The sequence below is a fragment of the Salmo salar genome, chromosome ssa07 (genome assembly GCF_905237065.1).
Source record: "Salmo salar chromosome ssa07, Ssal_v3.1, whole genome shotgun sequence".
In the NCBI taxonomy this organism is placed as follows: domain Eukaryota; kingdom Metazoa; phylum Chordata; class Actinopteri; order Salmoniformes; family Salmonidae; genus Salmo; species Salmo salar.
The window spans coordinates 61,582,892-61,608,957 of NC_059448.1; the positions used below are offsets into that span (position 1 = coordinate 61,582,892).

At 40.5% G+C, this 26,066-nt stretch overlaps 1 protein-coding gene and 1 long non-coding RNA gene across 2 annotated transcripts in view; both read right to left on the bottom strand.

Moving 5' to 3' along the window:
- Positions 1-26,066, bottom strand: part of LOC106609815 (thyrotropin-releasing hormone-degrading ectoenzyme) — a 436,096-nt gene that overhangs the window by 37,668 nt on the left and 372,362 nt on the right.
- LOC123743800 (uncharacterized) lies at positions 15,371-16,809 on the bottom strand. The gene is made up of 2 exons (XR_006770695.1): positions 16,597-16,809; positions 15,371-16,361 (listed from the first exon to the last, which is right to left on the bottom strand). It is a non-coding gene; the product is annotated as an uncharacterized lncRNA (long non-coding RNA).

Here is a 26,066-nt window from a genome sequence, read left to right on the forward strand (position 1 = left end):
GTTCTCTGGAGGGGAGGGGAGGGAGGAGAGGGAAGGTTCTGTGGAGGGGAGGGGAGGGGAGAGAGAGGGAAGATTCTCTGGAGGGGAGGGGAGGAGAGGGAAGGTTCTGTGGAGGGGAGGGGAGGGGAGAGAGAGGGAAGGTTCTGTGGAGGGGAGGGGAGAGGGAAGGTTCTGGTGGAGGGGAGGGGAGAGAGAGGGAAGGTTCTGTGGAGGGGAGGGGAGGGGAGAGAGAGGGAAGGTTCTCTGGAGGGGAGGGAGGAGGGAAGGTTCTGTGGAGGGGAGGGGAGGGAGAGGGAAGGTTCGGTGGAGGGGAGGGGAGAGAGAGGGAAGGTTCTGTGGAGGGGAGGGGAGGGGGAGAGGGAAGGTTCTGTGGAGGGGAGGGGAGAGAGAGGGAAGGTTCTGTGGAGGGGAGGGAGGGGAGAGAGAGGGAAGGTTCTGTGGAGGGGAGGGGAGGGAGAGAGAGGGAAGGTTCTCTGGAGGGGGAGGGGAGGAGAGGGAAGGTTCTTTGGAGGGGAGGGGAGGGGAGGAGAGGGAAGATTCTGTGGAGGGGAGGGGAGGGGAGAGAGAGGGAAGGTTCTCTGGAGGGGAGGGGGAGAGAGGGAAGGTTCTGTGGAGGGGAGGGGAGGGGAGAGAGACGGAAGGTTCTGTGGAGGGGAGGGGAGAGAGAGGGAAGGTTCTGTGGAGGGGAGGGGAGGGGAGGGGAGGGAAGGTTCTGTGGAGGGGAGGGGAGGAGAGGGAAGGTTCTGTGGAGGGGAGGGGAGGGGAGAGAGAGGGAAGGTTCTGTGGAGGGGAGGGGAGAGAGAGGGAAGGTTCTGTGGAGGGGAGGGGAGGGAAGGTTCTGTGGAGGGGAGGGGAGGGGAGAGGGAAGGTTCTGTGGAGGGGAGGGGAGAGAGAGGGAAGGTTCTGTGGAGGGGAGGGGAGGGAGGGAGGGAGGGGAGGGGGAGAGGGAAGGTTCTGTGGAGGGGAGGGGAGAGAGAGGGAAGGTTCTCTGGAGGGGAGGGGAGGGAAGGTTCTGTGGAGGGGGAGGGAGGGAGAGGGAAGGTTCTGTGGAGGGGAGGAGGGGAGGGGAGAGGGAAGGTTCTGTGGAGGGGAGGGGAGAGAGAGGGAAGGTTCTCTGGAGGGGAGGGGAGGGGAGGGAGGGAAGGTTCTGTGGAGGGGAGGGGAGGGGAGAGAGAGGGAAGGTTCTGTGGAGGGGAGGGGAGGGGAGAGAGAGGGAAGGTTCTGTGGAGGGGAGGGGAGAGAGAGGGAAGGTTCTGTGGAGGGGAGGGGAGGGTAGGGGAGAGGTGTACATCATCAGAGAAGGGCTTCCTCATCGAGCTGATTTGAAGAGACGTGCTGTGGGTCCAAAGCATGAGAGAAGTACTTTATACCGTCAGGGCGGATCCAGGCATACTGTAAACAACCCTGGCCGATAGCCCCCCCGCCCCCCCGAAAAACCCCAAGAATAATAAAATACACCAGAAGCTATTTTTAAATGTGTTGCATCAGCAGTTTCTGTCTTGTTATGACAGTCAATCAATGAACATGTCAGCTAACAATGTTTAGATTGGTAGTTAGTCTAGCCAGCTACCTAACCTGTAGTAACCATGGCCGTAAACAAACCGGGCACTCCAGGAGGCCCCCACTGATTCTGTTAGTCATTCTCACTAAGATATCCTATTAACATGGCATCATTTATTACAAAATATGTAGAATTGCTGGAATTAACTTTAAAACTGCAGAACGTTATGAGTAGAAATGAGTAGAATTGCATGAAATGGTATATACAATTGCAACGTTTTCTCTCTGCCACATGGCAAAATTAGTAGAATTGCAGAAAACTTGCTTTAAAATTGCAACATTTTCTCTACGCCCGATGGAAAAAATCATTGTACCATCTAAACTACTGTGAAATATATTTTCCATAACCTAACATATTGTTGTTTCGACTGTTTGAAGCTGGTGAACAAAACTGAAATTAAAAGATGCAAAAAACAAAACTGAAGAACAGGAAGTATAGAAATAATAGAACAGATCTATATAAATAATAGAACAGATCTACTGTGTCTTACACTTCGATCACAGCGACAGCGTCATTGCATTTTGGTACACCAGAATTACATTCATTTCCAATGAAACGCAGCGTTTGCCTTGCAGCATTGCGTTGCAGAGACAGCTGCTGTGAGTTCGGTGTGGTGCAGACGTTGGATTTATTGAACATATGTGTCAAACTGTATGAGTAGACGGCTTGACAGAAATGGTAGCAGAAGGTGAATGTTGAACCTTTGTTTCATACATTTCCAGATGAAGCTATGTACTATTTTGCGCTGCGACACTGTCGGTATGTTTGAAGTGTTAGATTAACTTGCAATGGAAATTACAGATCTGTAATTCACATTTCTGTGTGAATTTGGTCGGCTCACCCAAAACGTTACATATCGCCACTTTAATTCTAGATGTAATTTAACACCAATCCACTGAGAAGGCGTGTGCTTTGGGGGGTCCCCTCTAACCAAATCTCGCTTGGGGCCCCCCAAAAGGCTAGAGCCGGCCCTGTATACTGTGTGCAGGTTTATCCTTCTTAATTCTAGACATTTAAGTTAATACCAAACCACCGAGGAGGAGTCAAGACAACAAACAGAACTACATCCCATTCTCAGCTACTTAGCATCCCAAATGGCACTCTTATTACCAACATAGTGCACTTCTTTTGACCTGGGTCCTGGTAAAAAAGTAGTGCACTACATAGGGATTAGGGTACCATTTGGAATGTATCCTGTGTTCTCACAGCTTGACTCCCACAGCACTGCCTGCTGCATTAATATAGATCATCACATTATCTTAGTAAACAAGGCGAATGTGTTTCAAGTGTGTTTTAGTCATGCATGATGTTGTCTCGCTGATTTTATTCCTTGTACAACACCGGCTTTCTGTCTCAGCTAGTGTCAAATGCTGAGGAGTCCATAAAACGAGCCAGATATACATTTTTCTACAACCGCACCTGAATTCTCTATGCATCACAGGCATTTGAAATAAAGGCAGAGGAACTGTAAACGTTCAGCAACAGGGCTGGATCAAACACACTGTACTGTCTCTTTCTCTGGCACATTAAAACACAGCTGCTAGGATTTAAACACCCTTTACTGTCTCTGTCTCTGTCACATTAAAACACAGCTGCTAGGATTTAAACACCCTCTACTGTCTCTGTCACATTAAAACACAGCTGCTAGGATTTAAACACCTCTACTGTCTCTGTCTCTGGCACATTAAAACACAGCTGCTAGGATTTAAACACCCTCTACTGTCTCTGTCTCTGTCACATTAAAACACAGCTGCTAGGATTTAAACACCCTCTACTGTCTCTGTCTCTGTCACATTAAAACACAGCTGCTAGGATTTAAACACCCTCTACTGTCTCTGTCTCTGGCACATTAAAACACAGCTGCTAGGATTTAAACACCCTCTACTGTCTCTGTCTCTGGCACATTAAAACACAGCTGCTAGGATTTAAACACCCTCTACTGTCTCTGTCACATTAAAACACAGCTGCTAGGATTTAAACACCCTCTACTGTCTCTGTCACATTAAAACACAGCTGCTAGGATTTAAACACCTCTACTGTCTCTGTCACATTAAAACACAGCTGCTAGGATTTAAACACCCTCTACTGTCTCTGTCACATTAAAACACAGCTGCTAGGATTTAAACACCCTCTACTGTCTCTGTCACATTAAAACACAGCTGCTAGGATTTAAACACCCTCTACTGTCTCTGTCTCTGTCACATTAAAACACAGCTGCTAGGATTTAAACACCCTCTACTGTCTCTGTCACATTAAAACACAGCTGCTAGGATTTAAACACCCTCTACTGTCTCTGTCACATTAAAACACAGCTGCTAGGATTTAAACACCCTCTACTGTCTCTGTCTCTGTCACATTAAAACACAGCTGCTAGGATTTAAACACCCTCTACTGTCTCTGTCTCTGTCACATTAAAACACAGCTGCTAGGATTTAAACACCCTCTACTGTCTCTGTCACATTAAAACACAGCTGCTAGGATTTAAACACCTCTACTGTCTCTGGCACATTAAAACACAGCTGCTAGGATTTAAACACCCTCTACTGTCTCTGTCTCTGGCACATTAAAACACAGCTGCTAGGATTTAAACACCTCTACTGTCTCTGTCTCTGTCACATTAAAACACAGCTGCTAGGATTTAAACACCCTCTACTGTCTCTGTCACATTAAAACACAGCTGCTAGGATTTAAACACCTCTACTGTCTCTGTCTCTGGCACATTAAAACACAGCTGCTGGGATTTAAACACCCTCTACTGTCTCTGGCACATTAAAACACAGCTGCTAGGATTTAAACACCCTCTACTGTCTCTGTCTCTGTCACATTAAAACACAGCTGCTAGGATTTAAACACCCTCTACTGTCTCTGTCTCTGTCACATTAAAACACAGCTGCTAGGATTTAAACACCCTCTACTGTCTCTGTCTCTGGCACATTAAAACACAGCTGCTAGGATTTAAACACCTCTACTGTCTCTGTCACATTAAAACACAGCTGCTAGGATTTAAACACCCTCTACTGTCTCTGTCTCTGTCACATTAAAACACAGCTGCTAGGATTTAAACACCCTCTACTGTCTCTGTCTCTGTCACATTAAAACACAGCTGCTAGGATTTAAACACCCTCTACTGTCTCTGTCTCTGGCACATTAAAACACAGCTGCTAGGATTTAAACACCCTCTACTGTCTCTGTCACATTAAAACACAGCTGCTAGGATTTAAACACCTCTACTGTCTCTGTCTCTGTCACATTAAAACACAGCTGCTGGGATTTAAACACCTTTACTGTCTCTGTCTCTGGCACATTAAAACACAACTGCTAGGATTTAAACACCCTCTACTGTCTCTGGCACATTAAAACACAGCTGCTAGGATTTAAACACCTCTACTGTCTCTGTCACATTAAAACACAGCTGCTAGGATTTAAACACCCTCTACTGTCTCTGTCTCTGTCACATTAAAACACAGCTGCTAGGATTTAAACACCCTCTACTGTCTCTGTCTTGTCACATTAAAACACAGCTGCTAGGATTTAAACACCCTCTACTGTCTCTGTCCCACATTAAAACACAGCTGCTAGGATTTAAACACCCTCTACTGTCTCTGTCTCTGTCACATTAAAACACAGCTGCTAGGATTTAAACACCCTCTACTGTCTCTGTCTCTGGCACATTAAAACACAGCTGCTAGGATTTAAACACCCTCTACTGTCTCTGTCACATTAAAACACAGCTGCTAGGATTTAAACACCCTCTACTGTCTCTGTCTCTGTCACATTAAAACACAGCTGCTAGGATTTAAACACCCTCTACTGTCTCTGTCTCTGTCACATTAAAACACAGCTGCTAGGATTTAAACACCCTCTACTGTCTCTGTCTCTGTACATTAAAACACAGCTGCTAGGATTTAAACACCCTCTACTGTCTCTGTCTCCACATTAAAACACAGCTGCTAGGATTTAAACACCCTCTACTGTCTCTGTCCTGCACATTAAAACACAGCTGCTAGGATTTAAACACCCTCTACTGTCTCTGTCCGGCACATTAAAACACAGCTGCTAGGATTTAAACACCCTCTACTGTCTCTGTCTCTGTCACATTAAAACACAGCTGCTAGGATTTAAACACCCTCTACTGTCTCTGTCTCTCACATTAAAACACAGCTGCTAGGATTTAAACACCCTCTACTGTCTCTGTCTCTGTCACATTAAAACACAGCTGCTAGGATTTAAACACCCTCTACTGTCTCTGTCTTGTCACATTAAAACACAGCTGCTAGGATTTAAACACCCTCTACTGTCTCTGTCTCTGTCACATTAAAACACAGCTGCTAGGATTTAAACACCCTCTACTGTCTCTGTCTCTGTCACATTAAAACACAGCTGCTAGGATTTAAACACCCTCTACTGTCTCTGTCTCTGTCACATTAAAACACAGCTGCTAGGATTTAAACACCCTCTACTGTCTCTGTCTCTCACATTAAAACACAGCTGCTAGGATTTAAACACCCTCTACTGTCTCTGTCTCTGTCACATTAAAACACAGCTGCTAGGGATTTAAACACCCTCTACTGTCTCTGTCTCTGTCACATTAAAACACAGCTGCTAGGATTTAAACACCCTCTACTGTCTCTGTCCCACATTAAAACACAGCTGCTAGGATTTAAACACCCTCTACTGTCTCTGTCTCACATTAAAACACAGCTGCTAGGATTTAAACACCCTCTACTGTCTCTGTCTCTGGCACATTAAAACACAGCTGCTAGGATTTAAACACCCTCTACTGTCTCTGTCTCACATTAAAACACAGCTGCTAGGATTTAAACACCCTCTACTGTCTCTGTCTCGTACATTAAAACACAGCTGCTAGGATTTAAACACCCTCTACTGTCTCTGTCTCTGTCACATTAAAACACAGCTGCTAGGATTTAAACACCCTCTACTGTCTCTGTCTCTGTCACATTAAAACACAGCTGCTAGGATTTAAACACCCTCTACTGTCTCTGTCACATTAAAACACAGCTGCTAGGATTTAAACACCCTCTACTGTCTCTGTCTCTGTCACATTAAAACACAGCTGCTAGGATTTAAACACCCTCTACTGTCTCTGTCTCTGTCACATTAAAACACAGCTGCTAGGATTTAAACACCCTCTACTGTCTCTGTCACATTAAAACACAGCTGCTAGGATTTAAACACCCTCTACTGTCTCTGTCTCTGTCACATTAAAACACAGCTGCTAGGATTTAAACACCCTCTACTGTCTCTGCTGTCACATTAAAACACAGCTGCTAGGATTTAAACACCCTCTACTGTCTCTGTCTCTGTCACATTAAAACACAGCTGCTAGGATTTAAACACCCTCTACTGTCTCTGTCTCTGTCACATTAAAACACAGCTGCTAGGATTTAAACACCCTCTACTGTCTCTGTCTCTGTCACATTAAAACACAGCTGCTAGGATTTAAACACCCTCTACTGTCTCTGTCTCTGTCACATTAAAACACAGCTGCTAGGATTTAAACACCCTCTACTGTCTCTGTCTGCACATTAAAACACAGCTGCTAGGATTTAAACACCCTCTACTGTCTCTGTCTCTGTCACATTAAAACACAGCTGCTAGGATTTAAACACCCTCTACTGTCTCTGTCTTCACATTAAAACACAGCTGCTAGGATTTAAACACCCTCTACTGTCTCTGTCTCTGTCACATTAAAACACAGCTGCTAGGATTTAAACACCCTCTACTGTCTCTGTCTCTGTACATTAAAACACAGCTGCTAGGATTTAAACACCCTCTACTGTCTCTGTCTCTGTCACATTAAAACACAGCTGCTAGGATTTAAACACCCTCTACTGTCTCTGTCTCTGTCACATTAAAACACAGCTGCTAGGATTTAAACACCCTCTACTGTCTCTGTCTCTGTCACATTAAAACACAGCTGCTAGGATTTAAACACCCTCTACTGTCTCTGTCCTGACATTAAAACACAGCTGCTAGGATTTAAACACCCTCTACTGTCTCTGTCTCTGTCACATTAAAACACAGCTGCTAGGATTTAAACACCCTCTACTGTCTCTGTCCTGCACATTAAAACACAGCTGCTAGGATTTAAACACCCTCTACTGTCTCTGTCCTGTCACATTAAAACACAGCTGCTAGGATTTAAACACCCTCTACTGTCTCTGTCTCTGTCACATTAAAACACAGCTGCTAGGATTTAAACACCCTCTACTGTCTCTGTCTCGTCACATTAAAACACAGCTGCTAGGATTTAAACACCCTCTACTGTCTCTGTCACATTAAAACACAGCTGCTAGGATTTAAACACCCTCTACTGTCTCTGTCTCTGTCACATTAAAACACAGCTGCTAGGATTTAAACACCCTCTACTGTCTCTGTCTCTGTCACATTAAAACACAGCTGCTAGGATTTAAACACCCTCTACTGTCTCTGTCTCTGTCACATTAAAACACAGCTGCTAGGATTTAAACACCCTCTACTGTCTCTGTCTCTGTCACATTAAAACACAGCTGCTAGGATTTAAACACCCTCTACTGTCTCTGTCCACATTAAAACACAGCTGCTAGGATTTAAACACCCTCTACTGTCTCTGTCTCTGTCACATTAAAACACAGCTGCTAGGATTTAAACACCCTCTACTGTCTCTGTCTCTGTCACATTAAAACACAGCTGCTAGGATTTAAACACCCTCTACTGTCTCTGTCTCGCACATTAAAACACAGCTGCTAGGATTTAAACACCCTCTACTGTCTCTGTCTCTGTCACATTAAAACACAGCTGCTAGGATTTAAACACCCTCTACTGTCTCTGTCTCTGTCACATTAAAACACAGCTGCTAGGATTTAAACACCCTCTACTGTCTCTGTCTCTGTCACATTAAAACACAGCTGCTGGGATTTAAACACCCTCTACTGTCTCTGTCTCTGTCACATTAAAACACAGCTGCTAGGATTTAAACACCCTCTACTGTCTCTGTCTCTGTCACATTAAAACACAGCTGCTAGGATTTAAACACCCTCTACTGTCTCTGCGTCACATTAAAACACAGCTGCTAGGATTTAAACACCCTCTACTGTCTCTGTCTCTGTACATTAAAACACAGCTGCTAGGATTTAAACACCCTCTACTGTCTCTGTCTCTGTCACATTAAAACACAGCTGCTAGGATTTAAACACCCTCTACTGTCTCTGTCTCTGTCACATTAAAACACAGCTGCTAGGATTTAAACACCCTCTACTGTCTCTGTCACATTAAAACACAGCTGCTAGGATTTAAACACCCTCTACTGTCTCTGTCACATTAAAACACAGCTGCTAGGATTTAAACACCCTCTACTGTCTCTGTCTCTGTCACATTAAAACACAGCTGCTAGGATTTAAACACCCTCTACTGTCTCTGTCTCTGTCACATTAAAACACAGCTGCTAGGATTTAAACACCCTCTACTGTCTCTGTCTCTGTCACATTAAAACACAGCTGCTAGGATTTAAACACCCTCTACTGTCTCTGTCTCTGTCACATTAAAACACAGCTGCTAGGATTTAAACACCCTCTACTGTCTCTGTCCACATTAAAACACAGCTGCTAGGATTTAAACACCCTCTACTGTCTCTGTCTCTGTCACATTAAAACACAGCTGCTAGGATTTAAACACCCTCTACTGTCTCTGTCGTCACATTAAAACACAGCTGCTAGGATTTAAACACCTCTACTGTCTCTGTCTCTGTCACATTAAAACACAGCTGCTAGGATTTAAACACCCTCTACTGTCTCTGTCTCTGTCACATTAAAACACAGCTGCTAGGATTTAAACACCCTCTACTGTCTCTGTCTCTTCACATTAAAACACAGCTGCTAGGATTTAAACACCCTCTACTGTCTCTGTCACATTAAAACACAGCTGCTAGGATTTAAACACCCTCTACTGTCTCTGTCTCTGTCACATTAAAACACAGCTGCTAGGATTTAAACACCCTCTACTGTCTCTGTCTCTGTCACATTAAAACACAGCTGCTAGGATTTAAACACCCTCTACTGTCTCTGTCCTACATTAAAACACAGCTGCTAGGATTTAAACACCCTCTACTGTCTCTGTCTCTGTCACATTAAAACACAGCTGCTAGGATTTAAACACCCTCTACTGTCTCTGTCTCTGTCACATTAAAACACAGCTGCTAGGATTTAAACACCCTCTACTGTCTCTGTCTCTGTCACATTAAAACACAGCTGCTAGGATTTAAACACCCTCTACTGTCTCTGTCCCACATTAAAACACAACTGCTAGGATTTAAACACCCTCTACTGTCTCTGTCCACATTAAAACACAGCTGCTAGGATTTAAACACCCTCTACTGTCTCTGTCTCTGTCACATTAAAACACAGCTGCTAGGATTTAAACACCCTCTACTGTCTCTGTCTCTGTCACATTAAAACACAGCTGCTAGGATTTAAACACCCTCTACTGTCTCTGTCTCTGTCACATTAAAACACAGCTGCTGGGATTTAAACACCCTCTACTGTCTCTGTCTCTGTCACATTAAAACACAGCTGCTAGGATTTAAACACCCTCTACTGTCTCTGGCACATTAAAACACAGCTGCTAGGATTTAAACACCTCTACTGTCTCTGTCTCTGTCACATTAAAACACAGCTGCTAGGATTTAAACACCCTCTACTGTCTCTGTCTCTGTCACATTAAAACACAGCTGCTAGGATTTAAACACCCTCTACTGTCTCTGTCTCTGTCACATTAAAACACAGCTGCTAGGATTTAAACACCCTCTACTGTCTCTGTCTCTGTCACATTAAAACACAGCTGCTAGGATTTAAACACCCTCTACTGTCTCTGTCTCTGTCACATTAAAACACAGCTGCTAGGATTTAAACACCCTCTACTGTCTCTGTCTCTGTACATTAAAACACAGCTGCTAGGATTTAAACACCCTCTACTGTCTCTGTCTCTGTCACATTAAAACACAGCTGCTAGGATTTAAACACCCTCTACTGTCTCTGTCTCTGTCACATTAAAACACAGCTGCTAGGATTTAAACACCCTCTACTGTCTCTGTCTCTGTCACATTAAAACACAGCTGCTAGGATTTAAACACCCTCTACTGTCTCTGTCTCTGTCACATTAAAACACAGCTGCTAGGATTTAAACACCCTCTACTGTCTCTGTCACATTAAAACACAGCTGCTAGGATTTAAACACCTCTACTGTCTCTGTCTCTGTCACATTAAAACACAGCTGCTAGGATTTAAACACCCTCTACTGTCTCTGTCTCTGTCACATTAAAACACAGCTGCTAGGATTTAAACACCCTCTACTGTCTCTGTCTCTGTCACATTAAAACACAGCTGCTAGGATTTAAACACCCTCTACTGTCTCTGTCTCTGTCACATTAAAACACAGCTGCTAGGATTTAAACACCCTCTACTGTCTCTGTCTCTGTCACATTAAAACACAGCTGCTAGGATTTAAACACCCTCTACTGTCTCTGTCTCTGTCACATTAAAACACAGCTGCTAGGATTTAAACACCCTCTACTGTCTCTGTCTCTGTCACATTAAAACACAGCTGCTAGGATTTAAACACCCTCTACTGTCTCTGTCTCTGTCACATTAAAACACAGCTGCTAGGATTTAAACACCCTCTACTGTCTCTGTCTCTGTCACATTAAAACACAGCTGCTAGGATTTAAACACCCTCTACTGTCTCTGTCCCACATTAAAACACAGCTGCTAGGATTTAAACACCCTCTACTGTCTCTGTCTCTGTCACATTAAAACACAGCTGCTAGGATTTAAACACCCTCTACTGTCTCTGTCTCTGTCACATTAAAACACAGCTGCTAGGATTTAAACACCCTCTACTGTCTCTGTCTCTGTCACATTAAAACACAGCTGCTAGGATTTAAACACCCTCTACTGTCTCTGTCTCTGGCACATTAAAACACAGCTGCTAGGATTTAAACACCCTCTACTGTCTCTGTCTCTGGCACATTAAAACACAGCTGCTAGGATTTAAACACCCTCTACTGTCTCTGTCTCTGTCACATTAAAACACAGCTGCTAGGATTTAAACACCCTCTACTGTCTCTGTCTCTGGCACATTAAAACACAGCTGCTAGGATTTAAACACCCTCTACTGTCTCTGTCTCTGTCACATTAAAACACAGCTGCTAGGATTTAAACACCCTCTACTGTCTCTGTCTCTGGCACATTAAAACACAGCTGCTAGGATTTAAACACCCTCTACTGTCTCTGTCTCTGCACATTAAAACACAGCTGCTAGGATTTAAACACCCTCTACTGTCTCTGTCTCTGTCACATTAAAACACAGCTGCTAGGATTTAAACACCCTCTACTGTCTCTGTCTCCACATTAAAACACAGCTGCTAGGATTTAAACACCCTCTACTGTCTCTGTTGCACATTAAAACACAGCTGCTAGGATTTAAACACCCTCTACTGTCTCTGTCTCTCACATTAAAACACAGCTGCTAGGATTTAAACACCCTCTACTGTCTCTGTCTCTGTCACATTAAAACACAGCTGCTAGGATTTAAACACCCTCTACTGTCTCTGTCTCTGTCACATTAAAACACAGCTGCTGGGATTTAAACACCCTCTACTGTCTCTGTCTCTGTCACATTAAAACACAGCTGCTAGGATTTAAACACCCTCTACTGTCTCTGTCACATTAAAACACAGCTGCTAGGATTTAAACACCCTCTACTGTCTCTGTCACATTAAAACACAGCTGCTAGGATTTAAACACCCTCTACTGTCTCTGTCACATTAAAACACAGCTGCTAGGATTTAAACACCTCTACTGTCTCTGTCACATTAAAACACAGCTGCTAGGATTTAAACACCCTCTACTGTCTCTGTCCACATTAAAACACAGCTGCTAGGATTTAAACACCCTCTACTGTCGCTGTCTCTGTCACATTAAAACACAGCTGCTAGGATTTAAACACCCTCTACTGTCTCTGTCACATTAAAACACAGCTGCTAGGATTTAAACACCCTCTACTGTCTCTGTCACATTAAAACACAGCTGCTAGGATTTAAACACCCTCTACTGTCTCTGTCACATTAAAACACAGCTGCTAGGATTTAAACACCCTCTACTGTCGCTGTCTCTGTCACATTAAAACACAGCTGCTAGGATTTAAACACCCTCTACTGTCTCTGTCACATTAAAACACAGCTGCTAGGATTTAAACACCCTCTACTGTCTCTGGCACATTAAAACACAGCTGCTAGGATTTAAACACCTCTACTGTCTCTGTCTCTGTCACATTAAAACACAGCTGCTAGGATTTAAACACCCTCTACTGTCTCTGTCTCTGGCACATTAAAACACAGCTGCTAGGATTTAAACACCTCTACTGTCTCTGTCACATTAAAACACAGCTGCTAGGATTTAAACACCTCTACTGTCTCTGTCTCTGGCACATTAAAACACAGCTGCTAGGATTTAAACACCCTCTACTGTCTCTGTCACATTAAAACACAGCTGCTAGGATTTAAACACCCTCTACTGTCTCTGTCTCTGGCACATTAAAACACAGCTGCTAGGATTTAAACACCCTCTACTGTCTCTGTCACATTAAAACACAGCTGCTAGGATTTAAACACCCTCTACTGTCTCTGGCACATTAAAACACAGCTGCTAGGATTTAAACACCCTCTACTGTCTCTGTCACATTAAAACACAGCTGCTAGGATTTAAACACCCTCTACTGTCTCTGTCACATTAAAACACAGCTGCTAGGATTTAAACACCCTCTACTGTCTCTGTCACATTAAAACACAGCTGCTAGGATTTAAACACCCTCTACTGTCTCTGTCTCTGGCACATTAAAACACAGCTGCTAGGATTTAAACACCCTCTACTGTCTCTGTCTCTGTCACATTAAAACACAGCTGCTAGGATTTAAACACCTCTACTGTCTCTGTCTCTGGCACATTAAAACACAGCTGCTAGGATTTAAACACCCTCTACTGTCTCTGTCTCTGGCACATTAAAACACAACTGCTAGGATTTAAACACCCTCTACTGTCTCTGTCTCTGGCACATTAAAACACAGCTGCTAGGATTTAAACACCCTCTACTGTCTCTGTCACATTAAAACACAGCTGCTAGGATTTAAACACCCTCTACTGTCTCTGGCACATTAAAACACAGCTGCTAGGATTTAAACACCCTCTACTGTCTCTGTCTCTGGCACATTAAAACACAGCTGCTAGGATTTAAACACCCTCTACTGTCTCTGTCTCTGGCACATTAAAACACAGCTGCTAGGATTTAAACACCCTCTACTGTCTCTGTCACATTAAAACACAGCTGCTAGGATTTAAACACCTCTTTACATTCTGCCTAAATGAGAATCTCTCTCACCCTCTGTCTGTCTCTCTGTCTTGCTCTCTGTCTCTCTCGCTCTGTCTCTCTCTGTGTCTCTCTCTGTGTCTCTCAATCTGTCTATGTCTATTCTCTCTCTGTATCTCTCTGTCTTTCTCTTTCTTGCTCTCTGTATCTCTCTGTCTTTCTCTCTCTCTTGCTCTCTGTATCTCTCTCGCTCTGTATCTCTGTCTGTCTCTGTCTCTGTCTCTCTGTCTCTCTCTCTCGGTCTATTCTCTCTCTCTTGCTCTCTGTCTATAAAAAAATAAAAAAATAATTCAATGTGCTTTATTGGCATGACGTAACAATGTACATATTGCCAAACGCCTATTTTGGATATTTCTCTCTCTCTCTCTGTCTCTCTCTCTGTCGCTCTCTCTCTCTCTCTCTGTGTCTATTCTCGCTCTGTCTATTCTCTCTCTCTCTCTGTCTCTCTCTGTCTATTCTCTCTCTCTTGCTCTCTGTCTCTCTCTCTCTCTCTCTCTATGAGATGAGGCTTTCAACTCTCCAGCCTGAGCTAAAATTAGCCTCTCCGCTCTTCCAAAAAAATACTTGCCATTGATGCCAGTCCTCTCTTGCTCTCCCTGCCTCTCTCTCCCTGCCTCTCTCTCTCTCTCTCCCTCCCTGCCTCTCTCTCTTTTTCTCTCTCTCTCTCTCTCTCTCTCTCCCTCCCTGCCTCTCTCTCTCTGTCTGTCTACAGACGTTACCATTATCTCCAGTCCTCTCTTGTTTCTAACCAACAAGGAGTTCCATTATTAAGATGAAATAGTCTGTAGTTGTATTAGTACAGGATACACATGGTATACAGAGTCCAACCTAATGCTTACTGGCAGGTTTCTTCTGGTCAATGTAACAACAATAAGAAATAATACAACATAACAATATAAACATAAAGTAGAATAGAATAAATACATTATACAGGAAGACACAATTTATAGAACAATATTTCCACGTGTTTTGGAGAAGGAAGGGATGGGGAACAACGTTTAACCTGAGCAATACATTAACCCATTTCATCCCAATTTTTTCCCAGACATGAAAATATCCAAATCAAGTGTCATTATTAACTTTGAAATAATCAGTCATTATTTTTTGAAAATTTCATGGAAAAGTGGGTGAAAAAAATGTATTTTATGGTCGGTCACAATTGTGACCGGTGGGATAATGTTACGTATACTGAATGAACATATGCAGTCATCAAAATTCTTATATATCCCAGCCCAGTTATTAACACATTTAAAACTCTGTCACTGGAAGTCCCCAGCATTGCCACAGAATGCCCCATCACATTCTAGTGGGACTATTTTACATATCAAAAACCCTTTATACAACACCGATATGAATACTGAGAGCAAAGTCAAAATAACAACAACAATCAACGTATTTCAACATTGTTACTTTTATTGTAACATACATTGTAACATTGTTACTTTAGTGCAACATGTACTGAAACATAAATATTGTAACTTTATTGTAACATTTGAACTTATTCATTGTAACATTGTCATTGTGACATTTTAGTGCAACATTCACTAACAACTGAATAGCAGTGGTGTGATTCATTCACATTGAACATAGAGGTAACATTTAGGATAGAGGTAGCCTGTAGGACATGCATTCAAGTAGAGACCTACACTGAACAAAATACATTTATAGATATAAAAAACCCACTGCACATTGAGTGCTTATATATATATATATATCATAGAGGTAGGCTTCAGAACCAAGTGCAAGATTAGTTTGCGCGTCACTACTTTGAACTGTGATCAGTCAGATCTACTGTCATACAATATGTCTTGAATCAATTGACCTTCTTTTCCAAAAACATTTCAGTCATTTTGATTGTCTTGATCGTCTCCTTTTCTTTTCTTCCTGGAGTCCTTTGTACTGCTTCTCCTCACCCTTTATCGACTTTTCTATTTTTCTTATATTGTCTTTTTCAGCCCTTTTTCATTCTCTCTTATCTCATTTTTCTACTGTCTGTGGTATATCTTGAAGCACTCAATGTGCAGTGGCGCTTTGCATTTCTCACATGCGTATGTAGTGCGTTTGTCACAATGACGACATCTCTGGAACCGGTGCATTGTGTTGGTTGGCCAGTGAGAAGCTTTGTCTTGCCTGATCTTCAACAGGGTTAGGGTTAGTGAGGGGTAGGTCATCACTGATAACGTTGTTCCTGTCATGATCTGTTTGCATAGGTTCAGCATATACATTCAACAACCTGGCTGGCAAATGGCCTTTCATCCATATCTGACCCATCACAATCACTGAGGACAGCATCTTTCTCATTTTGAGGGATAACTGCAATGTTGCATGCCTTGTCTGGGCAGTCACCTAGATCCAACATATCCAGAACTTGACCCAAAGTCAAACTAAAAGAAAGAACAGAGTAGAAAGTTAGGTAGAACAAGAACTATGTATGTGTATACCTGGATGCACTGTGTTATCTCGCCGGTCACTATTGTTTCCGTCAACATGTTTACTCATTCTATGACGACACTGAACAAAGTTGAGTAATTGCAAATGCATATATCAATACTAGACACCTTAAAGATTATGTGTAGCAATTATCTTTGTCCTATCTTTATGTTAACATACTTTACTAACCTTTTGTTTGGGAGCTTTGATGCAGCCATTCTCTTCTCATGGTGGAACCAGGAAGTAAACAGCTCTGGTCATGTGACAATTTACACTAAACATGTGACACTGCACATATTTCATTGAGAACCTTTATTATTTCAATATTTGCTGGAAATCCATTGATTTATCATTCAGTAACATTTTTAGAGCCTTATAACTGAAAACGTTTTTTTTTTGTGACCGATGGGATTAAATAGGTTAAGAGTCTGGTAGCAGCAGTTGTGATGTGTGTTACAGGTGCAGAGAATCAGAGCAGGTGTTCAGTCCCAGCTCCAGTGTTCATCAGTCTGATGGCTTGTAGATAGAAACTGGTCTCTGAGCCTGTTGGTATCAGACCTCATACTCTGATACCATCTGCACGACAGTAAGGGAGGGACCAGCTCTACAGTCTTAGGTTACAGAGAGGCTTTGTCTTAATGTAATGTTTCTTGTGCAAGCATGCTAAAATAAAGCAGCAATACCTTAATATGAATTATAAACTGGGTGGTTCGAGCCCTGAATGCTGATTGGCTGACAGCCATGGTATATCAGACCGTATACCACGTGTACGACAAAGCAATTATTTTTACTGCTCTAATTACATTGGTACCAATTCCATTGGTTTATAATAGCAATAAGGCACCTCGGGGGTTTGTGGTATATGGCCAATATACCACGGCTAAGGGCTGTATCCAGGCACTCCGCGTTTCGTCGGGCCTAAGAACAGCCCTTAGCCGTGGTATATTGGCCATATACCACACCTCCTCGGGCCTTATAGCTTAATTACAGCCAGGATAAAGAAGGACCGTCTCCACTTGAATACACTTTAATGATGCAGTTGTTCTCCTGAAGCCATTAGTGTATAAGAGCTCCCAGCAGGCGGACAGACAGAGCACAGAGCTGGGGCCTCACACCCTGCACACCATGAAACGCCTCCAATAGAGAGGACTGACTCCCTGAAGGTAACAGCCTCTGAGAAGCAGACCTGGGTTCAAATACTATTTGACATCTTTAAAACACTTTGAGGATTTACTCTAGCCTGCCTGGGATGCCATGTGGGCCGGGTTTGCAGATGTGCAGCTATTCTATTGGTTCCATTGCGCCAGACAAGCTTAATCGACCACAGATAAAGCATTTGAAATGCTGTCGAATAGTATTTGAATCTCATGTCTTATGGGAAGACCACCTAGACCCCTATTCCATTCCATTCAGTTTTGCATGATTGGTTTAGCGCAGCTGTAGCTAACTCAGATGTGTGTGTGTGTGTGTGTGTGTGTGTGTGTGTGTGTGTGTGTGTGTGTGTGTGTGTGTTAGTGCTGTAGTGTAACTAACTCAGGTGTGTGTGTGTGTGTGTGTGTGTGTGTGTGTGTGTGTGGTAGTGCTGTAGTGTAACTAACTCAGGTGTGTGTGTGTGTGTGTGTGTGTGTGTGTGTGTGTGTGTGTGTGTGTGTGTGTGTGTGTGTGTGTGTGTGTGTGTGTGTTTTAGTGCTGTAGTGTAACTAACTCAGGTGTGTGTGTGTGTGTGTGTGTGTGTGTGTGTGTGTGTGTGTGTGTGTGTGTGTGTGTGTGTGTGTGTGTGTGTGTGTAGTCTTAGTTTTGTGTGTGTGTGTGTGTGTGTGTGTGTGTGTGTGTGTGTGTGTGTGTGTGTGTGTGTGTGTGTGTGTGTGTGTGTGTGTGTGTGTGTGTGTGTGTGTGTGTGTGTGTCTGTAGTGTAACTGACTCAGGCAGGAGTAATGCAGCAGAGATGAACATTTCTTCCTGGTCCAGTCATGCTGCCTCTGTGAGGGAGGGCCAATGGCATGGTTGATGCTACTCTGGATCCTTTCTCCGCCTCCACATAACCTCATCCCTGTCTCTCCATCTGTGGATTATTCAGATGACTGAGGAGCAAAGACCAGGCATAGGGTGATCATTAAGGTAAAATAATATGACATGACTTTAGCAATGTTTCAGTACATTGAAGTTTCTCTCCATTCTACTGCTACTCTGCAATGAATTAGTTCATCATTTCTGTGTGAGCTGGAGCCACTACACAGACTCCTGCACACGCATGAACGCATGAGTACACACACACACACACACACACACACACACACACACACACACACACACACACACCCGATCCGGCTTTTTTAAAATAATGACTTTGTATTCAGTCAACAACAAAAAATGAAACCAAAATGAAACTCCCGATACTGAGACATAATAACATCTTAATAACTAAACTACTGAGACATAATAACATCTTAATAACTAAACTACTGAGACATAATAACATCTTAATAACTAAACTACTGAGACATAATAACATCTTAATAACTAAACTACTGAGACATAATAACATCTTAATAACTAAACTACTGAGACATAATAACATCTTAATAACTAAACTACTGAGACATAATAACATCTTAATAACTAAACTACTGAGACATAATAACATCTTAATAACTAAACTACTGAGACATAATAACATCTTAATAACTAAACTACTGAGACATAATAACATCTTAATAACTAAACTACTGAGACATAATAACATCTTAATAACTAAACTACTGAGACATAATAACATCTTAATAACTAAACTACTGAGACATAATAACATCTTAATAACTAAACTACTGAGACATAATAACATCTTAATAACTAAACTACTGAGACATAATAACATCTTAATAACTAAACTACTGAGACATAATAACATCTTAATAACTAAACTACTGAGACATAATAACATCTTAATAACTAAACTACTGAGACATAATAACATCTTAATAACTAAACTACTGAGACATAATAACATCTTAATAACTAAACTACTGAGACATAATAACATCTTAATAACTAAACTACTGAGACATAATAACATCTTAATAACTAAACTACTGAGACATAATAACATCTTAATAACTAAACTACTGAGACATAATAACATCTTAATAACTAAACTACTGAGACATAATAACATCTTAATAACTAAACTACTGAGACATAATAACATCTTAATAACTAAACTACTGAGACATAATAACATCTTAATAACTAAACTACTGAGACATAATAACATCTTATTAACTAAACTACTGAGACATAATAACATCTTAATAACTAAACTACTGAGACATAATAACATCTTAATAACTAAACTACTGAGACATAATAACATCTTAATAACTAAACTACTGAGACATAATAACATCTTAATAACTAAACTACTGAGACATAATAACATCTTAATAACTAAACTACTGAGACATAATAACATCTTAATAACTAAACTACTGAGACATAATAACATCTTAATAACTAAACTACTGAGACATAATAACATCTTAATAACTAAACTACTGAGACATAATAACATCTTAATAACTAAACTACTGAGACATAATAACATCTTAATAACTAAACTACTGAGACATAATAACATCTTAATAACTAAACTACTGAGACATAATAACATCTTAATAACTAAACTACTGAGACATAATAACATCTTAATAACTAAACTACTGAGACATAATAACATCTTAATAACTAAACTACTGAGACATAATAACATCTTAATAACTAAACTACTGAGACATAATAACATCTTAATAACTAAACTACTGAGACATAATAACATCTTAATAACTAAACTACTGAGACATAATAACATCTTAATAACTAAACTACTGAGACATAATAACATCTTAATAACTAAACTACTGAGACATAATAACATCTTAATAACTAAACTACTGAGACATAATAACATCTTAATAACTAAACTACTGAGACATAATAACATCTTAATAACTAAACTACTGAGACATAATAACATCTTAATAACTAAACTACTGAGACATAATAACATCTTAATAACTAAACTACTGAGACATAATAACATCTTAATAACTAAACTACTGAGACATAATAACATCTTAATAACTAAACTACTGAGACATAATAACATCTTAATAACTAAACTACTGAGACATAATAACATCTTAATAACTAAACTACTGAGACATAATAACATCTTAATAACTAAACTACTGAGACATAATAACATCTTAATAACTAAACTACTGAGACATAATAACATCTTAATAACTAAACTACTGAGACATAATAACATCTTAATAACTAAACTACTGAGACATAATAACATCTTAATAACTAAACTACTGAGACATAATAACATCTTAATAACTAAACTACTGAGACATAATAACATCTTAATAACTAAACTACTGAGACATAATAACATCTTAATAACTAAACTACTGAGACATAATAACATCTTAATAACTAAACTACTGAGACATAATAACATCTTAATAACTAAACTACTGAGACATAATAACATCTTAATAACTAAACTACTGAGACATAATAACATCTTAATAACTAAACTACTGAGACATAATAACATCTTAATAACTAAACTACTGAGACATAATAACATCTTAATAACTAAACTACTGAGACATAATAACATCTTAATAACTAAACTACTGAGACATAATAACATCTTAATAACTAAACTACTGAGACATAATAACATCTTAATAACTAAACTACTGAGACATAATAACATCTTAATAACTAAACTACTGAGACATAATAACATCTTAATAACTAAACTACTGAGACATAATAACATCTTAATAACTAAACTACTGAGACATAATAACATCTTAATAACTAAACTACTGAGACATAATAACATCTTAATAACTAAACTACTGAGACATAATAACATCTTAATAACTAAACTACTGAGACATAATAACATCTTAATAACTAAACTACTGAGACATAATAACATCTTAATAACTAAACTACTGAGACATAATAACATCTTAATAACTAAACTACTGAGACATAATAACATCTTAATAACTAAACTACTGAGACATAATAACATCTTAATAACTAAACTACTGAGACATAATAACATCTTAATAACTAAACTACTGAGACATAATAACATCTTAATAACTAAACTACTGAGACATAATAACATCTTAATAACTAAACTACTGAGACATAATAACATCTTAATAACTAAACTACTGAGACATAATAACATCTTAATAACTAAACTACTGAGACATAATAACATCTTAATAACTAAACTACTGAGACATAATAACATCTTAATAACTAAACTACTGAGACATAATAACATCTTAATAACTAAACTACTGAGACATAATAACATCTTAATAACTAAACTACTGAGACATAATAACATCTTAATAACTAAACTACTGAGACATAATAACATCTTAATAACTAAACTACTGAGACATAATAACATCTTAATAACTAAACTACTGAGACATAATAACATCTTAATAACTAAACTACTGAGACATAATAACATCTTAATCACTAAACTACTGAGACATAATAACATCTTAATCACTAAACTACTGAGACATAATAACATCTTAATAACTAAACTACTGAGACATAATAACATCTTAATAACTAAACTACTGAGACATAATAACATCTTAATAACTAAACTACTGAGACATAATAACATCTTAATCACTAAACTACTGAGACATAATAACATCTTAATAACTAAACTACTGAGACATAATAACATCTTAATAACTAAACTACTGAGACATAATAACATCTTAATAACTAAACTACTGAGACATAATAACATCTTAATAACTAAACTACTGAGACATAATAACATCTTAATAACTAAACTACTGAGACATAATAACATCTTAATAACTAAACTACTGAGACATAATAACATCTTAATAACTAAACTACTGAGACATAATAACATCTTAATAACTAAACTACTGAGACATAATAACATCTTAATAACTAAACTACTGAGACATAATAACATCTTAATAACTAAACTACTGAGACATAATAACATCTTAATAACTAAACTACTGAGACATAATAACATCTTAATAACTAAACTACTGAGACATAATAACATCTTAATAACTAAACTACTGAGACATAATAACATCTTAATAACTAAACTACTGAGACATAATAACATCTTAATAACTAAACTACTGAGACATAATAACATCTTAATAACTAAACTACTGAGACATAATAACATCTTACTCTCTTAACCTTGTCCCTCATTATCTGGAGAGGCCTGTGCAGCAGCTTCAGAAAGGAGTCCACCTCATACTGTTAAACCAGCTTCAGAAAGGAGGCCTCACCTCATACTGTTAAACCAGCTTCAGAAAGGAGTCCACCTCATACTGTTAAACCAGCTTCAGAAAGGAGTCCACCTCATACTGTTAAACCAGCTTCAGAAAGGAGTCCTCACCTCATACTGTTAAACCAGCTTCAGAAAGGAGTCCACCTCATACTGTTAAACCAGCTTCAGAAAGGAGTCCACCTCATACTGTTAAACCAGCTTCAGAAAGGAGTCCACACATCATACTGTTAAACCAGCTTCAGAAAGGAGTCCACCTCATACTGTTAAACCAGCTTCAGAAAGGAGTCCACCTCATACTGTTAAACCAGCTTCAGAAAGGAGTCCACCTCATACTGTTAAACCAGCTTCAGAAAGGAGTCCACCTCATACTGTTAAACCAGCTTCAGAAAGGAGTCTGTCTCATACTGTTAAACCAGTTGCAGAAAGGAGTCCACACATCATACTGTTAAACCAGCTTCAGAAAGGAGTCCACACATCATACTGTTAAACCAGCTTCAGAAAGGAGTCCTCACCTCATACTGTTAAACCAGCTTCAGAAAGGAGTCCTCACCTCATACTGTTAAACCAGCTTCAGAAAAGAGTCCACCTCATACTGTTAAACCAGCTTCAGAAAGGAGTCCTCACCTCATACTGTTAAACCAGCTTCAGAAAGGAGTCCACACATCATACTGTTAAACCAGCTTCAGAAAGGAGTCCTCACATCATACTGTTAAACCAGCTTCAGAAAGGAGTCCACCTCATACTGTTAAACCAGCTTCAGAAAGGAGTCTGTCTCATACTGTTAAACCAGCTTCAGAAAGGAGTCCACACATCATACTGTTAAACCAGCTTCAGAAAGGAGTCCACCTCATACTGTTAAACCAGCTTCAGAAAGGAGTCCACACATCATACTGTTAAACCAGCTTCAGAAAGGAGTCCACCTCATACTGTTAAACCAGCTTCAGAAAGGAGTCCACCTCATACTGTTAAACCAGCTTCAGAAAGGAGTCCACCTCATACTGTTAAACCAGCTTCAGAAAGGAGTCTGTCTCATACTGTTAAACCAGTTGCAGAAAGGAGTCCACACATCATACTGTTAAACCAGCTTCAGAAAGGAGTCCACACATCATACTGTTAAACCAGCTTCAGAAAGGAGTCCTCACCTCATACTGTTAAACCAGCTTCAGAAAGGAGTCCACCTCATACTGTTAAACCAGCTTCAGAAAGGAGTCCTCACCTCATACTGTTAAACCAGCTTCAGAAAGGAGTCCTCACCTCATACTGTTAAACCAGCTTCAGAAAGGAGTCCACACATCATACTGTTAAACCAGCTTCAGAAAGGAGTCCTCACATCATACTGTTAAACCAGCTTCAGAAAGGAGTCCACACATCATACTGTTAAACCAGCTTCAGAAAGGAGTCCACACATCATACTGTTAAACCAGCTTCAGAAAAGAGTCCACCTCATACTGTTAAACCAGCTTCAGAAAGGAGTCCACACATCATACTGTTAAACCAGCTTCAGAAAGGAGTCCACACATCATACTGTTAAACCAGCTTCAGAAAAGAGTCCACCTCATACTGTTAAACCAGCTTCAGAAAGGAGTCCACACATCATACTGTTAAACCAGCTTCAGAAAAGAGTCCACCTCATACTGTTAAACCAGCTTCAGAAAGGAGTCCACACATCATACTGTTAAACCAGCTTCAGAAAGGAGTCCACACATCATACTGTTAAACCAGCTTCAGAAAAGAGTCCACACATCATACTGTTAAACCAGCTTCAGAAAAGAGTCCACACTCATACTGTTAAACCAGCTTCAGAAAGGAGTCCACACATCATACTGTTAAACCAGCTTCAGAAAAGAGTCCACCTCATACTGTTAAACCAGCTTCAGAAAGGAGTCCACACTCATACTGTTAAACCAGCTTCAGAAAGGAGTCCACCTCATACTGTTAAACCAGCTTCAGAAAGGAGTCCACACATCATACTGTTAAACCAGCTTCAGAAAGGAGTCCACATCATACTGTTAAACCAGCTTCAGAAAAGAGTCCACCTCATACTGTTAAACCAGCTTCAGAAAGGAGTCCACATCATACTGTTAAACCAGGTGGAAATAGTTTTTTGTGTTCACTAGCTCTGGTCTGTGGGGATGGAAACACACACACACACACACACACACACACACACACACACACACACACACACACACACACACACACACACACACACACACACACACACACACACACACAGTAATCATATGAAGTGTATAACTTCTCGTTGTAGAATCCCTCCTCATTTAAATGTAAAACCAGCTAAAGGGATTACGTTTCACATTCTCCTCTGATGAAGCAGTTACCGCTGCACTGAATTACCAAGTAGGAACCTTTTCATATGAAACCTGCTCTGTTCTGAACGTTCACAGGCTTTATAGAACGAGACACATAGGTGACTACATGTTGTCCCACGTTCATGTATTCAAGGGTAAATAAATACTTGTGAGTATCTAAGTGTGTGTACAGTAAGCTCTATACTAAATCATGTCAGATACCTCCCCAGTATATGAATCCCCCTATATGAACAGCAACACCCCTCGTCCTTAGGATCTGAGATGGCACTACACACAGTGCTGACATTAGAGTACAAAATATATCATCTGCAGTCCTCTTCAATTATTTGTGTGTCCGTGTGTGTGTGTGTGTGTGTGTGTGTGTGTGTGTGTGTGTGTGTGTGTGTGTGTGTGTGTGTGTGTGTGTGTGTGTGCGCGCGTGTGTGTGCGTGTGTGCGTGTGTGTGTGTGTGTGTGTGTCCAGTGTGTGTGTATATGTGTGTGTGTGTGTGTGTGTGTGTGTGTGTGTGTGTGTGTGTGTGTGTGTGTGTGTGTGTGTGTGTGTGTGTGTGTGTGTGTGTGTGTGAGAGAGAATGTAGCACTCGCTGGACATCCTCTGTGGTTTATAGGTACTTCATTAGGCTTGATGCCTGAGGGCTTCTCAGCAAGACACACCATCCCAGCTGTTGCCTCCTTCCATACACTACACTAGATGTCTGTGTGTGTCTCTGTGTGTGTGTGCGTGTATGTGCGTGTGTGTGTGTGTGTGTGTGCGTGCGTGTGTGTGTGTGCGTGTATGTGCGTGTGTGTGTGTGTGTGCGTGTGTGTGTGTGCGTGCGTGCGTATGTATGTATGTATGTATGTATGTATGTGTGTGTGTGTGTGTGTGTATGCATACTCCCATGTCTGTGTTCCAAAAGTGCACATTAGCAA